This window comes from Callospermophilus lateralis, unplaced genomic scaffold (assembly GCF_048772815.1).
Source record: "Callospermophilus lateralis isolate mCalLat2 unplaced genomic scaffold, mCalLat2.hap1 Scaffold_63, whole genome shotgun sequence".
In the NCBI taxonomy this organism is placed as follows: Eukaryota; Metazoa; Chordata; class Mammalia; order Rodentia; family Sciuridae; genus Callospermophilus; species Callospermophilus lateralis.
In genome coordinates this window covers 4265958-4284971 of record NW_027514713.1, presented here as the reverse complement: position 1 = coordinate 4284971, position 19014 = coordinate 4265958, and the positions used below count along the sequence as shown (strand labels likewise).

The following is a 19014-nucleotide window of genomic DNA, read 5'->3' as shown; positions in this document are numbered from 1 at the left end:
GAAGTTGTAGGAGAAACAAGAGAGAGGCAACCCCATGCAAGATTCCCTGTTACCTCAGTAACAGGATAATTGTTAGCTCCCCTAGCAGAGATACCTCTGGTGCAGCCAGGTCCACAGGGATCTTGATGATGTCTTACCATGTCCATACAGTTGTCCCATGATGGAAGCAGTAATATCCCAGTTTTGTGGAAGCAGCCTCAAGTCTATATGTATCCTGATGTTGGCCTGTGGAGCCATACTTTGGTGAATAAGGAGCCCCAGCCCAGGGAGCTACCTCTCCACTAGGGGATGGGGTGGGCCTCTCTGCACAGGGTGCTGGGACAGGCCTCTCTCTGAGTTGTAGTGCCTTGCAGAGCTTGAGATGAGTACCTTTACTGGGTAAACATTAATTTTTTGAAAAGTAAAAAATAGAAAATGCAGAGCAGCAGTTGATGAACTTTGCCATGAGTGTCAATGGTTTTGTGAAGCTACCAGTATCAAAGTAAAGCTCTCTTTACCTTTGTGAACTTATCAATTATCCTAAAAAGACTAGCTGAATTAAAATTATAATGTTGTTACAAAAATGTAATATCTTTAGCTGGATCACTCTGGAGTGACTTTGTGTTTGGCATGTGGCTTCTTAAACTATGTGACCCCCTAAATAAAAGTGTGTGAATCATGAATGAGAAAGAAAGAATCATAATTCATTTCAGGGGTCAGAAAAATATGTTTCATGGACCAAATCCAACTTTGGATGTAATATACAGATGTAAATACACAGATACATACATTCACTGAACTGTTGCTTAGGGTAGCATTTATACCATAAGGACACACAGCTCAGTAATTGGGACAGAGACTACCCATTGGGGCTATTTATTGAAAACACCTCATTTCCACATTTGGGGGGAAATTATCACTAATGTTCTTATCTCTGAAGTGTTCAAGTTCAAGGGGCCTATTTGAAGTTATATTTATTTACTTAATATTTCACTGTATTGAGTTATTTAGATGTTGTAATAATTCTTTTCCCATTCTGATAAGTTTGTATACCAATTTATTATCATGAATCTTCCAGAAAGCATATGATTTAAAGCCTCTCTTTTTAAAAAGTTTATTTTACAACCTCCTTTTTGCCCTATTGAATTTAATGTAATCTTAAATATAATCTATATTGTCACATGGGAGAAAAGTGCTTAGAGAAATGCTTGTAAACAATTAGATCTAATAAGAATCAAGACAAACTTAGTATGTATGCAAAAGAGGAATAGTTGCCTTATAATCTGTAGCCCTGGTCTAGTTTTCATAATAGTAACCCATCTAAGCTGATAAATAGCTGTTTAAATGCCTTTGCCATACACTCTCAGGACGGTGGAAAGTTCCAAGGTAAAGGGAGTAGACTCTGTGTTTTGTAAGATTTAAGATTGTTGTGATAGCAGCAAGACACAATCCAAAGACAATCAGATAGATGAAAGGCAGAATTCTTTGTGATTTATAACTCAAACTGCCAGGCAGGGAAGACAGGGCCAACAAGGTCTGCTCCCTGGGAAACTATAACAGCAAATTGGAGCTGGGGGAGCAACAGATGTGTGGGAAGCTAGGTGGGATTGACTTGGTTTCCTGAGCTCCTTGTAACTGTGCTAATTTGAATTTCTGGTGCTCCAGGGCAAAGGCGCTGCCATTAGTTACTTGATATTTGGCCATGGGATGACTAGGGCTGGTCCATAGAGCCTAGTGTGAGAGCCTGAAAAGGAAAATGGTTTCAGAATGGACCTAAGTCTAAGACCAAGTTGTTCAGCTATTCAATAAAGGGACCAGACCAGCATCTGGCCAGAGCCTCAAAAACTGGGTCAACAATTTATATAAAAAAGATAAAGAACAAACTAGATGTGGTGGTGCACACGTGTAATCTCAGTGACTCCAGAGGCTGAGGTAGGAGGATCACAGATTCAAAGCCAGCCTCAGCAACTTCCTGAGGTCCTAAGCAATTTGGCAATACCCTGTCTCAAAATAAAAAATAAAAGGGCTAAGGTTGTGGCTTAGTGGTTAAGCACCCCTGGGTGCCATCCCTGGTACCAAAATATAAAACAAAATAAAAATTAAAAGATAAAATAAACTTATGAAACCAACTGTACTTTGGAGTCGGATTGGATTCAAATCTGATTATAAGTATTTGTTAATGACTTGTCCCTGAGAAAGTTATTCAATTACTCAAACTTCAGTTTCTAGAGTTTTAAAACAGAAAGAAACACAGCATCTACCTTTCAGGGATATTAGCTTGCTCAATAAGAGATTTATGTCAAGTGTTTGGTATAGTATCTGGTCCCTAGCAAGAACTTGGTGTGTGATAAGTATTATTATTAGAGTCAATTCTCTATGAGCAACACTGGACACACAGTGTTATAGTCCATTATTCCAGAAAATTATTATACAAAATGGGACACAGTGCAGTTCTTAAATTATTATGTATACCTGAAATACAAAAAAAAAAACAAATATGCATAAACTCTCTGTGATGCCTAAAATCGTGTTTCTTTTATCAACTTACTCTGGTAAAGCTATCCTAACAATCATATTCTGCTCATCACTGAATTAGTTGTACAGTGAATCTAAACCAGTTGGTTATAATTTTGAAAATTATAGCTCAAATAAAATTGCTTTTTATTGATTTTCTTTAAAACAGAAAGCAGCATCATATAATTTTATTTTTCTCCAATAGCCATAATAATCTAGAGTGTAACAATGGCCCATGGCATCTTCATAAACTTAAAATAAATATCCATTGATTTGTTCACTTGCTCTTTCACTACAAAAAATAAACAAAGATCTAACAGTAAGTAAAATTCTGTCCGAAGATTTTGAAAATAAGACAAATGCACAGAACAATTATTTCTATATTTTCTAGATGTTCAATGCTATGTAATAATACTTTTATCATTTTGCCATATTAAAAAGTACTTTATTACAGAACACTGAACACTAAATGCCTTTCAGAGAAATAAAGCTTGGAGGTTTTTTTTTTTCTTTTAATATTTGTTTTAGTTGTAGTTGGAAACAAAGCTTTATTTTATTTATTTATTTTTATGTGGTGCTGAGGATCAAACCCAGTGCCTCATACTTGCTAGGTGAGCACTCTACAGCTGAGCAACAGTCCCAGGCCAAAGACTAGAATTTTAAGTGCATAGGAAGTTTGAAAAAAGTTACAAAGTTATCTAATATCTATGTATTTAGTTATGCTATTAGTATTTTTGATTCTACCATTTTTGCAGCTGTAATCTTTTTTTTTTCTCTTTTTAAAAATTCTACAAGGAAGAAACAAGGGTAACTCAGCATTAGATATGGCAATGTGAACCAATATGTCTAGTTTGGTTTGAAAACCTTTACCTGCTCCATTTGGCTGAGTCACAGCACACCAGTTTTATGTAATATATCTAAAAGCTTTCAAATTAGAGCGACCTGTTCTCATCTGTTAATCAACAATTTTAGTATTCAATAAATTGATGGTTGGCACCATCAATACACAATATTTGTTATGAATGAAACTTTTCCTTGAACATTTTCTTTAACAGTCTCTTGGGAGCATAAATGATTAAAATTGTTTATTAAAGAAATAAATATTTATTTTTCAGTTTTTGGTGGACACAACATCTTTATTTTATGTGGTGCTACCGTAGCTGTATAACCAATGTGATCCTGCAATCTGTACACGTGGAAAAATATGAATTCACACCCCATTTGAATCAAATATATGATATGTCAAGATCATTATAACGTTTTGAGCAACTAATAAAAAAAATTAAAAAAAAGAAAGAAAGAAAGTCTAGGATAGAACTCATGGTAGAGAACTTACCTAACATGCAATTCCAAATACTGCAAAAAAATTAAGATATTTATGTTCATCTATAGTTCTTAATCACAGATGATTCAGTCTATAAGCTAGTATATCTCTATAGAATATAAAAATATGATACAAATAATGCATATAAAACACACAAACAAATCATATAACCCAAAGAGCATAGGTGTCACCAGCCAGGAAACATGGTAGTAGATTTTGCTGTTTATAAATTGATGGTACTTAATTAACATATAATTAGATATTTGAGGCAGATCTAAGATGCAGAGAAGAGGGAAATGATGTTGAATCCACAGTACCTTGGAAACATAAACTTGCCTGTAATAATTATTTGCCTACAAAGTGGCAGTGTAGATAACCATCCCTTTCTTCATCCCTTAAACCAAGCCCTGAATTTTTATAGAAATAGAGCTGATTAAGGGTCTATGAAAATTCATGAGCTTTTAAAACTACTTTTCTTATAATTTCACCAGAGAATAATCACTTGTAGGAAGGAGATTTGCAAAAAAAGATTTTATTTTAAACATCAAGCTAGCAGAAAGAAAAGCTGAAGTCAGCTCCACCCTGAATATTTGGATAAACATTCCTAAGGAATGGCCAAAGTCAACAGCATGTTCCTGGATTGCTGAACTCGTTCATGACCTATCATTTAGCCTTGTATCTGGGTTGGCTGCTAATCCAGCTAGTTACTCATTCTCAGAGAAGAATGAACTTTTGATTTTAACATAATGTTTATTTTGATTGGGAAAATATAAAAAAGGAATGTGATGAAATTAGATTTCTTCGCAACAGTTACTTTCATTATTCAAAACATATTTTGGATGCATTAGATAAATAATAGTGAATGAACAGCAATAATCGCAGCATCTCTGAAGAATATCCATTTCCTGTAAGTAACCGGCAATCATCGGAAGAGGCAATCTTATGTTTACCATGAATCTCAAACATGTTTTCATCTTTGAGGCAACAGATATATTTTATCAGGTAAATTTTTGTACTGATTACAATTTGTTCACTATGTTCATTTTCCCCAACAGTATATTTATAACCATTGTGTTGTTACAGAGAAGCAATGCCCGTACTATGTGAAGTGAAAGGCCTGAATCTGAAAACTTGGATTTAAATTCTCTCTCTTTTTTTTTTTTTTTAGAGTGGCATCTTTCATTCTGCCCTATTTTGATTCTCTTGTCCCTGCTCAGATGTATTTCAGTTTATATTGACATATCTCTAAACATTCAAAATATTTACTGTAATAAAAATTTTTTTTTGGTTTATTATCTATGTAAACAGTTGATTTAATTGAGAAAATGTGTGTGTGTTGCTGGGAATCAAACCCACAGCCTCATACATGCTGAACATGTTCTCTACCACTGAGTTACCTTCTGAACTCCAAAGCAAACTTTCTTTTAATTAAATTAGATTGCCGAATGAACATCTTTAATAGTTAATTTGTCTTTGTGAGCCCACAAAAATGCTTCCAGTAGTTATCAATTTTAAAAATTTGTAGTGAAAAAATTATATCTTCATCAAATGTAAATATAAGGCTAAAATTTCAACAGCAGTTGCTATTTAATACAATTTTCAATGCTATCACAAAATACAACCTCTAGTCATTTGATTACCTCTACAAATAAAAGCAGAGTTTATGATAAAGATACAACAATATGACTTTCTTTTCTGATTCAAACAACTCAAATCAATTATCTAATTTATATATACTAATACAACTAATGAATATGGAGATCAAGAACAATCAATTTCTCAATCAATGCAGATTTAGTGTGCATAATATATCAGTTAACAAGCTTCCAGACATAAGTAACACAAACCTTAACAAACATGAGACCTAACCTTTGCTACCAAAAGGAACTATGGATCAGAAGCATGAACCTCACCTGTGAATATAGAAGTACTGAATTATTATCATAAACTTAATAAAATTTCCCAGGTGATTCAGACACACATTAACATTTGAAAATCACCATTCTATTCAAGAAAATACTTAATTGTCTCATAGAACTGGGAAGTAGATCCAGGCTTCCCAGGCAGTCTCTCTGTAGTTCTTAAACTATTTTCTCTACATACTGTGTCTTCATGAAGTCTTGTTCAAAGACAGGGACTTTTTGCTCTTTTTGCTTCTCTTTTGACAACTGGTAAGATCTTTCACCAAATCCCCTCACAGGCAGGAGGGGTGGTAGCGGCAGGGGCCAAGTTGTCATGATTGCTTAAGTCAAATCTACATTTGCTCTCCTGGGCACACAGCTACATAGCAGCATTGCTACTCAGAAAGAGAAGTGTGTCAGATGGACAGCAACCATGACTACCACAACTATTTGGCTGCTTCTGGTTCTTTACTCAACAAATACTTGTCATGAGACTCACAAATGATACCACAGGAATCTTCTTCTGTGAAAGGCACTGTAGTTTGAATGTCAAACATGAATCTTAAGACTATAACAAAAATACATTGTGTCTTTTTATGGTCTTTTCATGAACTCAAAGGGATGCATAGTGTGAATCTGTACAAGTTACTTTTTTTTTTTTGCACTGTTGATGCTGTACATAATATATTAATATAAATATTCTCTCAAATTAGTTTGAAGACAGAACCCAATGAGAAAGATCCATTCTCAGTGTTTTTTTTTAAATAAACAGCTTTATTGAGTATAATCCACAAATCATACAACTCATTGATTTAAAATATACAATCCAATGGTGTTTAATGTGGTCAGTGTTATAGAACCATCATAATTAATTTTAAAGGATTTTCATCACCTAAAATAGAAACTCCATAACTGCCAGCAGTCTTTCCCAAAGTTTCCCCTTTCTGCTTATCCTCACCTCACCATGCCCCTACCTTGGGCACTCCTTTACCTACTTTCTTACCTTCATATATTTGTCTATTCTGGACTCCTAAGACAAACTGTTTGATGCAGCACTTTTAATTTTTAGATGTTTTTACTTTCTAATTGATACATAATAATTGTACATATTTTGGAGAGCAGTGTGACACTTTAATACATGTATACAATGTGTGGTGATCCAATGAAGGTAATCGGTATGTCATATTCACCATGAAGGATTTTAAGCCAGAGAATGTGCCATTATTTCCATTCTGAAAAGATCATCTGTATTGTATGTGGAAATTTTATTGGAGGCAAACTATAGAAGAGAGAAATCCAGAAAGAAAATTACTTAGTGGTAAAAGCCAGAAAAGAAGTGACTGTGGCTTGGTCAGAGCCAGTCAATGAACTGCTTCTTACCAAACTTTAAAGAGAGTTTTGGAAGTCAAGGGCAAGCAGGTGGACACTTTCACAGCATTCCTTATCTCCTTATGGCTACAATAGCCAAGCAATTGTTTGGTTTAACAGGGTCTGTTACAAAGACTTGTCTGGTTGAGCAGGGTATAGGCCAGGGTGAATTGCCTGTGGTCAGAGTTGTGACCCTGGCATGTTTAGAGGACCATATTACAGAGAAGGTGATATGTCCTGGTAAGTCATCACTGAAACCCAAAGCACATGACAAATGGGGACTATGTAGCAGTTATTTATATAACATGTTCTAGACTTTTTTTTAAAGCTATCACAGGTTTCATTTGAAAATGAGAATTTCATCATCAAGAGAGGAAGGAAGAAGGTGGAAAGGAAGGAAGAAAGGGAAGAAGGAAGGAATAACAAAGCTATAAGGATGTTATCTTCTCAAACCAGCAAACTTATTTCCACTGTACCTGTTGTTATGGTTTGAATATGAGGTGTCCACCCAAATCTTCAGTGTAAGACAATGCAAAATAGTTTAGTGGTGAAATGATTGAGTAATGACACCTTCACCAATCCGTGTGTTAATTCACTGTTAAGAATTAACTGGGTGATAACTCCAGGCAGGTAGGATGTGGCTGGAAGTGACAGATCACTGGGGGGGTGTGCCTTTGGGGTGTATATTTTGTCCCTGGTGAGTGGAGCTCTCTCTTTGCTTCCTCATTATGACTTCCTGAGCTGCTTTCCTCCTCCACACTACTCTGTCATGATGTTTTGCCTCACCTTAAGCACAAAGCAAAGAAATTAGCCGTAGATATCTAAAACCAGGAGCACCAAGTAAACTTTTCCTTCTCTAAAATTGTTCTTGTCAGGTCTCTTAGTCACAGTGAAAAAACTGTCTCCAATGCTGATTTTTCCATATTCTTGGATTTTAGTTATGTTTCAGATGACTTTATGTGACCTCTTTTGTTCAATGAAATAAATAAAATAGTTTTACTTTCTCCTAGGGAAAAAAAGCTTCATAAATCATTGGCTAAGTGGTATGTAAATTGCATTTTTGGCTCATTTTCCCATTGTATACTTCCCTCTGAACATGCACTTGTTTGGCACACAGAATGCTGAAATTCTTGCACCTTCCTGTTAGGAGGAGATTAGTTGAAAACTATGTGAAATGAACATAGTTTTTGCAAAGGAATCACCCATGACAGTTTTTCTATCACCAAAACTTTGCTACTAAATTAAATATCAAAACTCACCACTGTTGGCCCTTTTTAAGGATATATAAAAAAAACTTGATAGAAAATAGTGCATTCTGCCCATCACATAGATGCTTGTTTTTATTGTTGACCATATTCTGGGCACACTGTCAAAGTTAATGGGCTATTCATTTGAAGTTTGGAACTCTCAGCAGAAAGTAAAGGAGGTTAATTGATTTATACTAACAGATAAAGAGGCTTTTGTGTAGTTGAGAATTGGGTAAAGCTAATTTGTCTAAGCATGATTGTAACCAGGAAAGACATCAAACACTAAATGCCAGCATAAGATTCGTAATGTGAAAAAAATGAATGCTTCATATTTCAACTTATATTGTGTACACAGTAAAGAGAGCACTGGGTAAAGAGAGAGGAATCTAGAATTGCACTTGACTATTAAACATGTGACTTTATAACCTCTATCTCCCTGTATAATTGATCTTTTGCTTCTTGGATTTGTTTATGTAATTCATTGTCGAAGTGGTCGAAGTGGTCTTTCATTGTCTGATTTTGCTGTCTAATGTCTTCCTTGAGACTCCAGATCATCTGAAGCATGTATATCCTGAATTCTTTATCTGACATTCCATCTGCTGCAGATATTACCTCTTCTAAAGTTGAATTGACCTGCATTGCTTGTGGTCCTTTCTTTCCTTGTCTTTTCATACTGATGGCGTTTCTTTCTGCTTGGTGAAACTGTTGTGTTATTGATTTTTCCCCCTATATATTATATTGCTCTTGTATAGCTGCAATGTCTCCCTTGCAGGCTTTGGCGGTGGTTCTGCCCCTCCTTCAATTGAGGCAATGTGCCTACCACGCCGGGAGGCCGCTGTGCCTGTACTTTCGATGGGCCTGTTCTTTCGGTGGTCACAGGTCCGCCTACCTTGCAGGCGTGAGCAGCGGCTTTGCCCCTCGCTGGCCACTAGGCCTGTTCTGTCTGTCGGTTGCAGGTGTGTCTACCTAAAAGGCGCTGGTGGCGGCTCTGCCCCTCCCCCAACCGGGGTGATGTATCTGGCGGGCCACTGGGCCTGTTTTGTCGGTGGTCACGGTTCCGCCTACCTTGCACGCGCGTGGAGCAGCTGTGTCCCTCCGAGAGTTGCTGGGCCTGACCTGCCGGTGGGTGGCAAGTGTGCCTACCTTGCAGGCGCAGGGGTGGCTCTGCCGCTCCGCGGGTCACTGGGCCTGATCTGCTGGTGAGTCGCAGGTCTGCCTAACTTGCAGGCGCCCGACGGCTCTGCCCCTCCCCCAACTGGGGCGGGGCGATGTGTCTGGCCGGCCTCTGAGCCTGTTCTGTTGGTGGTCAGGGTTCTGCCTACCTAGCAGGCTCGTGGGGCAGCTGTGCCCCTCCGCAGTTTGTTGGGCCTGACCTGCCGGTGGGTCGAAAGTGCGCCTACCTTGCAGGCCCAGGGGTGGCTCTGCCGCTCCGCGGTTGCTGGGCCTGATCTGCTGGTGAGTCACAGGTCTGCCTACCTTGCAGGCACCCGGCGGCTCTGCCCCTCCCCCAACCGGGGCGGGGCGATGTGTCAGGCCAGCCTCTGGGCCTGTTCTGTCAGTGGTCAAGGTTCTGCCTACCTAGCAGGCTCGTGGGGCAGCTGTGCCCCTCCGCAGTTTGTTGGGCCTGACCTGCCGGTGGGTGGCAAGTGCACCTACCTTGCAGGCCCGGGGGTGGCTCTGCCGCTCCGCGGTTGCTGGGCCTGATCTGCTGGTGATTCGCAGGTCTGCCTAACTTGCAGGCGCCCGGCGGCTCTGCCCCCTAAACATGTGACTTTGAGAAGATTATTTTAAATACTTCTAGCTTCAGTTTAAAAGAAAAAACAGGAAAATGGGATAATCATTTAATCTGCTTAATTTTCAGTAATCTTGTAGCTGAGATAAAATGACTGAGAACATACTTTGAAAATTATTTATGTGTGTTATTGTAAAAAAAAAAAAACATTAACCAATCTCTTAGACCAGATATTATTCTGCAAACAAAATTCAACAACATTGTGCATAAATAGAACAAAAAGATCACTGAAATATTTTCATGAGTGTCTGATGATTGTAAGGGGATTCAAAAAGGTACATAAATCATCTCCCACCTACACTGTCACTGGTTCTTCTCATGTTGACTTCTGAGTTGGAAAAGTTGGCCCATCCCTAAGTGAGGTTTTGCTCTCAGACATAAGACAGATGAAGCAGGTTATCAGCAGCTAGTTTGGGAGGCCAGTTTATAACTTTTCAGTTTACACTAGGATCTTTTCCAAATTCTGTTATAAATGTGGACAGATGTATTTCCCATAACTTCTATTTTCTTACATAACTTCTATTTTCAAGCATATATATGCAGTAGGAATAAAGTTTAAAAATATTATTTCATATTGTACTGTGGCTATTTGTACCCCATTGGGAGTAAAGGACAGCATAGATGTTGAAACCAAATGTGTATAAAAATCAGGAGTTTGGGCCAGAAGTCAAACACTCTCTTACAAATAGTAATTGCAAATCTTTTCTGATGTGACTTGGGTTATAAAGAAAGTGGAAACTCTTACCCTTAAAAGTGTTTAAGAAATAAAGTGTTATCTTTCCAGCTGAGTTAAAGTTGTTTATGACCTTAGCAGCAATGGAAAAATCATGTTAAGTTTCAATATGTTACTCACATCGCCATTTGTGCAAAGAAATAAATGCACATATGATTCTGATGACCTCATGTGAGATTTGAAGGTGTTACATTAGAGTGGAAGACCAGCAAGATTTTACTTGAAACCTTTTCATGCAGAGTGCTAAAGATATTGCCCACAACATATAAATTATGCAGGGTTTCTGAAATGGATAGCTACCTACTTTTCACTAAAGTTAAAGCCATCATGGCTGCAGGATTTTGGCTGTTTTGACCTTGAATAGCAAAAAGAACAATGCATAAGAATTGACTTTGTGGGGAGGGAAACAGGAAGCATTTTCGATACAATTATCCTCATGGATATTAAAGAGTAAAGAACAAATATGTATGTATTTAAGCTGTATACTAAAATTAAAAAAATTCTCTTCTCAGTGACAAAATAAGCAGATGAATAATATTTGTAAAACACAAAGAAGACATGTAAAAAAAGAGTCATTAAATATAAAGAAAATTAGTGAGACTGGAATAACAATAAGGCATCATAGATAGGCTTGTCCAGCCCAGATAGAAATAGCAATAAAAGTCTTGAAGCATTTATCCTGCATTTGATGAATTTTTACCTATCAGCACATTTTTAAAATGAACCTCCTAAAGTCATTTTATGAGGCAAAAAGTAGAATCCTGAAATTTGTATTACAATTTGGGAAAGTTAGCTTTCCTTAAAAGTCTCAGTATTTGAATGAATTAAAAGTTGTTTGGAAAGATAATACAAATATTTCAGATATATCCAAAAAATATAGATTTATGCCAAAATTGAAAATCCATCAAGCTCAGTTGATTAATTCACATAGTCATTTCAAGTGATATTGAGTAGCTGTCCATGGACACACCTCAAGTGCTTGAATTTTTATCAGCATGGTCCTGTGTGATGATGCTCCACGTAATAGTCAAGACGCAACTCCCTGATCTTTGTTAGGATAAAAGCAATAATATTAAAAAAGAGAATATTCAACCAGACAATGATCCTTACTATAAAAGTGAATTAAGCCATCCTAATGCCTGTGGAAAATTGTGACTTAGCATAATTTTCAAGAAATATTTTTCAAAGGATTGCTCAAAGACAAAAACCTTGATGTATAAATATTGTCCTCATGAACCTGCACCTATTTCCCTGTTGATATGAATAGAAATATGGAAAAAAACTATAAAATCCTCTTATTATATTTGAAATATATTTGTTTTAAATCATGAAGGAATAATGCATTCACTTTAATATCACAGTGCTATTTTTTTTAAAGCCAGTTTCAACCAACTCAAAGAAATATTCAGGCAGCATAACTGGAAGATCTTCTAATTCTTGATTTTCCCTCTTTAACCTTGTTCTCTATTCGCTTGATGTCTCTGGGCTTCAAGTATTTCCCTCTCATCTCTGATCTTCAAACCACATTCTCTCTACTCCCTTGGGAACTTGTGTCATTAATTACTCTGTCATGCACTTTTATCTTCAGAATCTTTCTCTTCACTAGTTTACTCCCAAAATATGCATGTTCTCTGAACTGAAAACACAGAAACTGACACATACACATAGGCACACATACACACAAACACACACACACAAACTAATAAACTCTTCTTTGATTTTATCTTTTGTAACCTGTCATTCCCATCCCTATATTTTGGCAATACCAAATTCTTTAAAGTCCTTAAAAACTAGTAATCTTCAAACATAATTTGAAATTATATGGCAATACTAAACACATTCATATCCAATGACTACAAATTCTAATTCTAGGTAAATACCCAGGAAAACCTTTTCACACTTGTGCAAGAGGTGACATATAAGAATGTTTAGTAAAGTTTGTTGGTAAAGCAAAATTCTGGAAATGATCCAAATGTCTAATAGATAGAGAAATAAATTGTAATATCTTTTACATCAGACAAGTATACAATAATAAAAATTAATTTACCTTAGCTATAAGAATCAAGACGATGACTATCAAAATATCATGTTAAGTGAAAAAACTCATAAAATAATATATGTCTGATGAGCCCATTTACATAGAATCCAAGAACTAATAAAATTCAACAATATATGAGTCAAGGATATACACACTTAATAACATAAGGTCATAGAAGTAAATGATATAGACCAAATTCATATTGTTAGTTATATGTGGAATATGTATTTTATATATATATTATAATATATATTATAACATATACATGTTTATATATTTTGTGAATACAGACCAAATATATAGATACATAGATAAATAGATAGATAGATAGATCAGTGTATATATTGATGGGAAGTAGAAAGGATTCACAGAGAGAGGAACACAGAAGGCTTTGAAATTATTGTAATGTTTTATTTGTTAAATGAAGTGATAAGTACATGAAAGTAATTTCTAACATTCATGGATGTTATATATTTTAAAATTTAAAAGCTCTTTGCTAGCTCTTGGCTCTGTCTCATTTTATATTCTTCAATTAGTAATATTATCTTATCCTTATTCTTTTTTACTTATATATGACAGCAGAATGTATTATAATTCTTATTATACATATAGAGCACAATTTTTCATAACTCTGATTGTATACATAGTATATTCACACCAATTCGTGACTTCATACAAGTATTTTGGATAATAATGATCTTCACATTCCACCATCATTAATAACCTCATACCCCCTCCCTTCTCCTCCAACCCCTCCACCCTATCTAGAGCTCTTCTACTCCTCCCATGCTCCTTCTCCCTATTCCACTATTAATCAGCTTCCTTATATCAGAGAAAATATTCTGCATCTTGTTTTTGGGAATTAGCTAACTTCATGTAGCATTATCTTCTCCAAGTCCATCCATTTACCTGCAAGTGCCCTGATTTTATTCTCTTTTATTGCTGAGTAATATTCCATTGTGTATATATGTCACATTTTTTTTAATCCATTCATCTATTGAAGAATATCTAGGTTGGTTTCACAGTTTAGCTATTGTGAATTTGCTGTTATAAACATTGATGTGACTGTGTCCCTGTAGTATGCTGTTTTTAAGGCCTTTGGGTATAGACCAAGGAGAGGGATAGCTGGGTCAAATGGTGGTTCCATTCCCAATTTTCCATAAAATCTCCATATTGCTTTTCAGATTGGTTGCACCAATTTGCAGTCCCACCAGCAGGGTATGAGTGTACCTTTTCCCCCACATCCTTGCCAACACTTATTGTTGTTTGTCTTCATAATAGCTGCCATTCTGACTGGAGTGAGATGAAATCTTAGAGTAGTTTTGATTTGCATTTCTATAATTGCTAGTGATGATGAACATTTTTCATGTATTTGTTGATTAATTAAACATCATCTTCTGAGAAGTGTCTCTTCAAGTTGTTGGCCCTTTTACTGATTGGGTTATTTGGTGTTTAGCTTTTTGAGTTCTTTATATACCCTAAAGAATAGAGTTCTATCTCATGTGTGAGGGCTAAAGATTTGCTTCAAAGATGTAGGCTCTCTATTCACTTCACAGATTGTTTCTTTTGTTGAGAAGAAACTTTTTAGTTTGAGTCCATCCCATTTATTGATTCTTGATTTGAATTATTGCACCACAGGAATTTTATTAAGGAAGTTGGGGCCTAATCTCTTATCTTTATTCTTTAACCATTATTTTGTTAAGAATGCAACAAAAACTATCCTCTTAAAATAATTTAAAGTGTAAATGATCATAGGCTCAATTCTATAGGCATAAAGTTTCAGTTATATAGATAATAATATTTTTTTTCTGGTACTCCCTTACCAATCTATGCCTAACTTTCACTCATTCCCAGTCTCACTTTCCTCTCATGAGAAAGATCTTCCTTGATTATAACTAAGTCCACTCCATTGGTCACATCATCTTGCACTTAGTCTGCCTTAATATTCAGCTTACCTGTTAAAGGTTTGTTTTCTCCACTGGACTCTAAGTTCCACTGGGGAACAAAATCCATCACAAAAATAGATGATCAATAAATACTTCTTGAATAGAACTATTCTTTCTGACTAAACTTCTTATAAGAGCTGTTTGTATTCATAATAAACACTTTCTCAACTTTACTCTTCATTATTCTAAAATATGACTTCTGCCCCCACAAATCCGTTGTGTTTGCTTTCAGAGTAGTCACCAGTGACCTCATAATTGCCTTCAGTTATTGTAAGTCTTTAACCAACTTGACCTCTGAGATATCTGATACTCCTAAAGAGAACATTTGGTAATTTGTTTAACATTTATTGAGTGTTCTGTGTGGTTAGAAAGTGTGAAAATGCTTCCCTCAGATTCCATCCCACTTGTCTCACCTATTTCCTCTACTTTTCTAACTTTTCTTCCCATCTTCCCTGAGCCCCACTTGCTTTTTTGTTTTTACCAATCCCTTAACTCTTCCTTTCCTTTGTTCTATTCTTGTGCCCTGATGAATGTCCCTTAGATAAACTGCTCATTATCCTGCTCATCATCTCTTAAACTTTTTTGGATCCTTTTTACCACTTCCTGCCCAAATTAAATGGCTTACAAGAAATTTTGAATAAATTGTAATTTTATCAGATTGGTCAAGCTTCAAATTGGATGACAGAGTTGATATATAATCTGTGTGATAGTGAACAGTTGGCCATTTCATCAAATGACACAAACACTCCTTAAAGAGATGAATGAGTGTTTCAGAGAGTCACAGTAGGAATAGGAAGGATTGGAAGATAATTACCTGAGAAAAACAGTAACATGATATTATGGAAAGCTGGTAGGTTTGAGAGGACAGAGTCTTTATAAGTCATCATTGCTCACAAGTCTCTAGGCTTCTGTTGAACATTTAACCATTCTGCAAGCATTTTAAGCATTATTCCATGCTTGCATTAGATTTGACACTACATAGGGAAAAAAAAAGGTGTTTCTAATATATAATCTTGAGGCTTAATTATCTAGAAGATTACAGAATTCTATTTTTTGTTTAGTTCTACAGGAGATATATAAGTGAATGATTCATCCCTCAGGTGTGCATACATGATAAATGTGAGATTAAAGAAAACTTGCCAATGTTCCATATATTCCTAGCTTGAACATCAGTCTCATCAAATGGAGAATGGACAACACAAAAAATATCAGCACAGAACATCTGATACATAATAGGAAAAAAAATATAATTTTATAAAAGCACAGTATCAAATAGTCAATTCTATTTATAAATAAGAGCTACTGGTTATGACCTTGCTAGGCTGAATGTCATATATTCTTTAAAAGCCATATTGAGCAAAAAGAATATTTGGTTGGTTCCAAGTGAAGTCAAATGTGCTCCCCAGGCAATTCTACTTCCTCAGATATTCTATGGCAAGAGATTAAAGAAAATATCCTCAACCCTAACCTTTGGAGTACATTTTGGAATAAATACAACTACACCTGACCAATTGAATCACTGGATTTTTTACATCTAAAAGGAAAACAACTTTCATTTAAAACAAGGTGTGAAACTTAGTTTTCCTAAACCAGAGTTCATGTTTCTTTTTTTTTTTTTTTTGCAAGTTGAATATTTATTTAAAAATAAATCTCAAAAATATCTATTTACAGTACAGTCAGAGGGATGTGTGCAAACAACAGAAAGGGGAGGAGCCTGCCCTGCCATGGGAAGCCCGCATTCCAACGTGTGGGGTGACGTTCACAAACACCACAGGACTGAGCTGCGGTGGCAACAAGAGGAAGTTCAGCTAATACTGGACTTGGCTTTCCTTGGACACCTGCGGAGGCAGGGAGCCAGGGAGCAGGGCTCTGGCTGGGGATCCTTGTACTTGGGAGCAGGATGGCCAATGGCGTGAGCCATCAGGAGAGGCCCAGTGTGGCAGGAGGGCTCATTTCACAAGCCAACAGGCCTCTAGCTCGCTGCTTCAAGTGGACACTTGGACGTGATCCGAAGGGTCTTTCCCAGTCCAAGCTGGCTTCGCAGTGGGCGGGGCAGTCCCAGGACAGAAACCCTCTTGAAAGGAAAAACAAAACCAGAACCCAGCTGAATAGGGAGTGATCAGCCAAAAGGAATCTGAACGGAAGCGTCACCATCTCCCTTGCAGACGACAAAGCAGCCATCAGCTGCAATGAGTCCTAAGTGAGCGCTCAGGCGGGAAGCCGGCTGGTCCCACCACCCAGGGAGTCAAGTGCAGCAGCTCTGCTCTGAGCAGCCTCGCACTTCTTCACCAGGAACCGGAAGGTCAGTGGCGTAGCCCTTGTAGGGGGAAGTGCAGGGGGTCTATCTGTACACTAGATGGGAGAACTGCGTGGACTTGTAGTTCAGCTGGTTGTTGGGCATGAACTTGTGCAGCTCATTCTTTTTGCAGCAGGGGTCGTAATGGTAGGCGCTGAGGCAGGTGTCGCAGGAGACTTTTGAACACTGGGTGCAGGTATTGGTGGCACCTGGGCGGTTGCAGAAGCCGCAGCGGGAGGTGGCGGTGGCGGAGGGCTTGGGCTTCAAGTGGAGGGGTGGCAACCGGTCGAGGCCCTGAGTCTGGCTTGCATACTTCTCCCGCAAAGACATATCGTGGGCAGAGGCCTTGCTGGGGAAGGCGCTGGGCTTGGAGGCCGGAGGACAGACGAGCAGGCTGTCGCAGCGCTGGCCGAGGGAGGAGCTGCAGGACAGGCTGCAGTTTTGGCACTTGGAGAGGGCGGACTCTTTGGCGGGGGGTGAGCGCTTGAGGTAGAGGGGGTGGGCATCATTTCTGACCAGCCACACATCCTGTCGCAGAGCGTCCTGCCTGCGGTAGGTGGCCCTGGGTTCCGAGTCCGTGTACAGATCCACGTCATCCTGAGCGGAGAAGTACGTGCTGCGCAGCAGACTGAGGCCATTGTTGGGGGAGGTGGGTGGAAGGTCGTCTGGACTGCCGTGGGGGGAGCTGGACATGGTCAGGAGTGAGGGGGATGGGCGGATGATCTCGTCCTCCAGGCCGTCCCCCAGGTCTGTGACCACAGGCTCCCTCCGCAAGCTCAGCGAGGCCTTTGGGGGTGGCTTCCTGCTCTCACGCGGTAGCTGTCATAGGCGTCCACTGACCTGGACGGCTTGGTCACACGGGGCTTGCAGTAGTCCTTGGCTGCCTGCTCGCTGGCGGACTTCTGGAGGGCCACACGGGCCATGGACGTGGTCAGGTGCTCCCTGCCCTCAGCCCACCTCCACAGCGCATCGGAGCAGCCGCGCACGTCCTCCGTGCTGCTCTTGCGCTCACTCACCACGTCCAGCTCCGAGTAGCCCTTGTCCTTCACCTGCGAGTGGATCTCCAGCATCTGCTCGCACTCAACCTTGGCCAGAAAGAGCTCGAAGGAGACCATCTTCACCTGCAGGGTCTCCACGAGCTCCTTGAGCCTGTACGCAGCCCCCAGCTCGGACACGTAGCCCAGGTAGCTCAGGATGGCCTGGACGTCCTCTTCCAGCAGCGTCGACTTTAGGTAGTAGACAAAAGGGCCTGTGTAGGTCTTGAAGCTGCGGAACTCCTTCTTCCACGGGTAGAGGAAGAGGTTGATGGCCACGGTCTCCAGCAGGCTGAAGGCGCAGTGCAGGGCCCGCAGGCTGGAGGAGCTGAGCGCACGCAGGGAGCTCTCCACCACCTCCTAGAACTGGATCAGCCGGAATCGATAAAAGGGATCCACCTTGTGCAGGCTGAGCAGGGTCGAGGCCGCCACCCGCAGGTGCTCATCACTGCCAGGCCGAGGCTTGCTGGGGGTGGTGTCCACTTTGCTCTGGTGGAACTGCACGTACTTGCGAAACAAGTCATCTTTGTATTTTGTATCCATTGAGCTAGGCCTCCCCATCGGCTCAGGGGCTACCTTATCTCCTCCATGGCTTCTGGGCTGGACGCAGGGGCGTCACTAAAAGCACTGCCATGCTGCCGGCAGGGACCAGGGAGCACTCCCTGAGCGCCGCCGAGGGAAGCAGCGGGGCGCGGCCGCCGCTGGGGCCAGGCCGGCTGGGCTCTTGCTGCTCCGGCCGGCTGCGGAACCGACCCAGAGTTCATGTTTCTATCGACATTATACACAAAAAGAAAGAAATCACAGGTGGCAAACAATTAAAAAGTAAAGTCAGAAAAAAAATA

At 39.0% G+C, this 19014-nt stretch overlaps 1 pseudogene; it reads right to left on the bottom strand.

The window, feature by feature from the left end:
• Positions 1-17183: 17183 nt before the first annotated feature.
• LOC143389589 (spermatogenesis-associated protein 2 pseudogene) lies at positions 17184-18733 on the bottom strand (annotated as a pseudogene).
• Between the last annotated feature and the right edge of the window lie 281 nt (positions 18734-19014).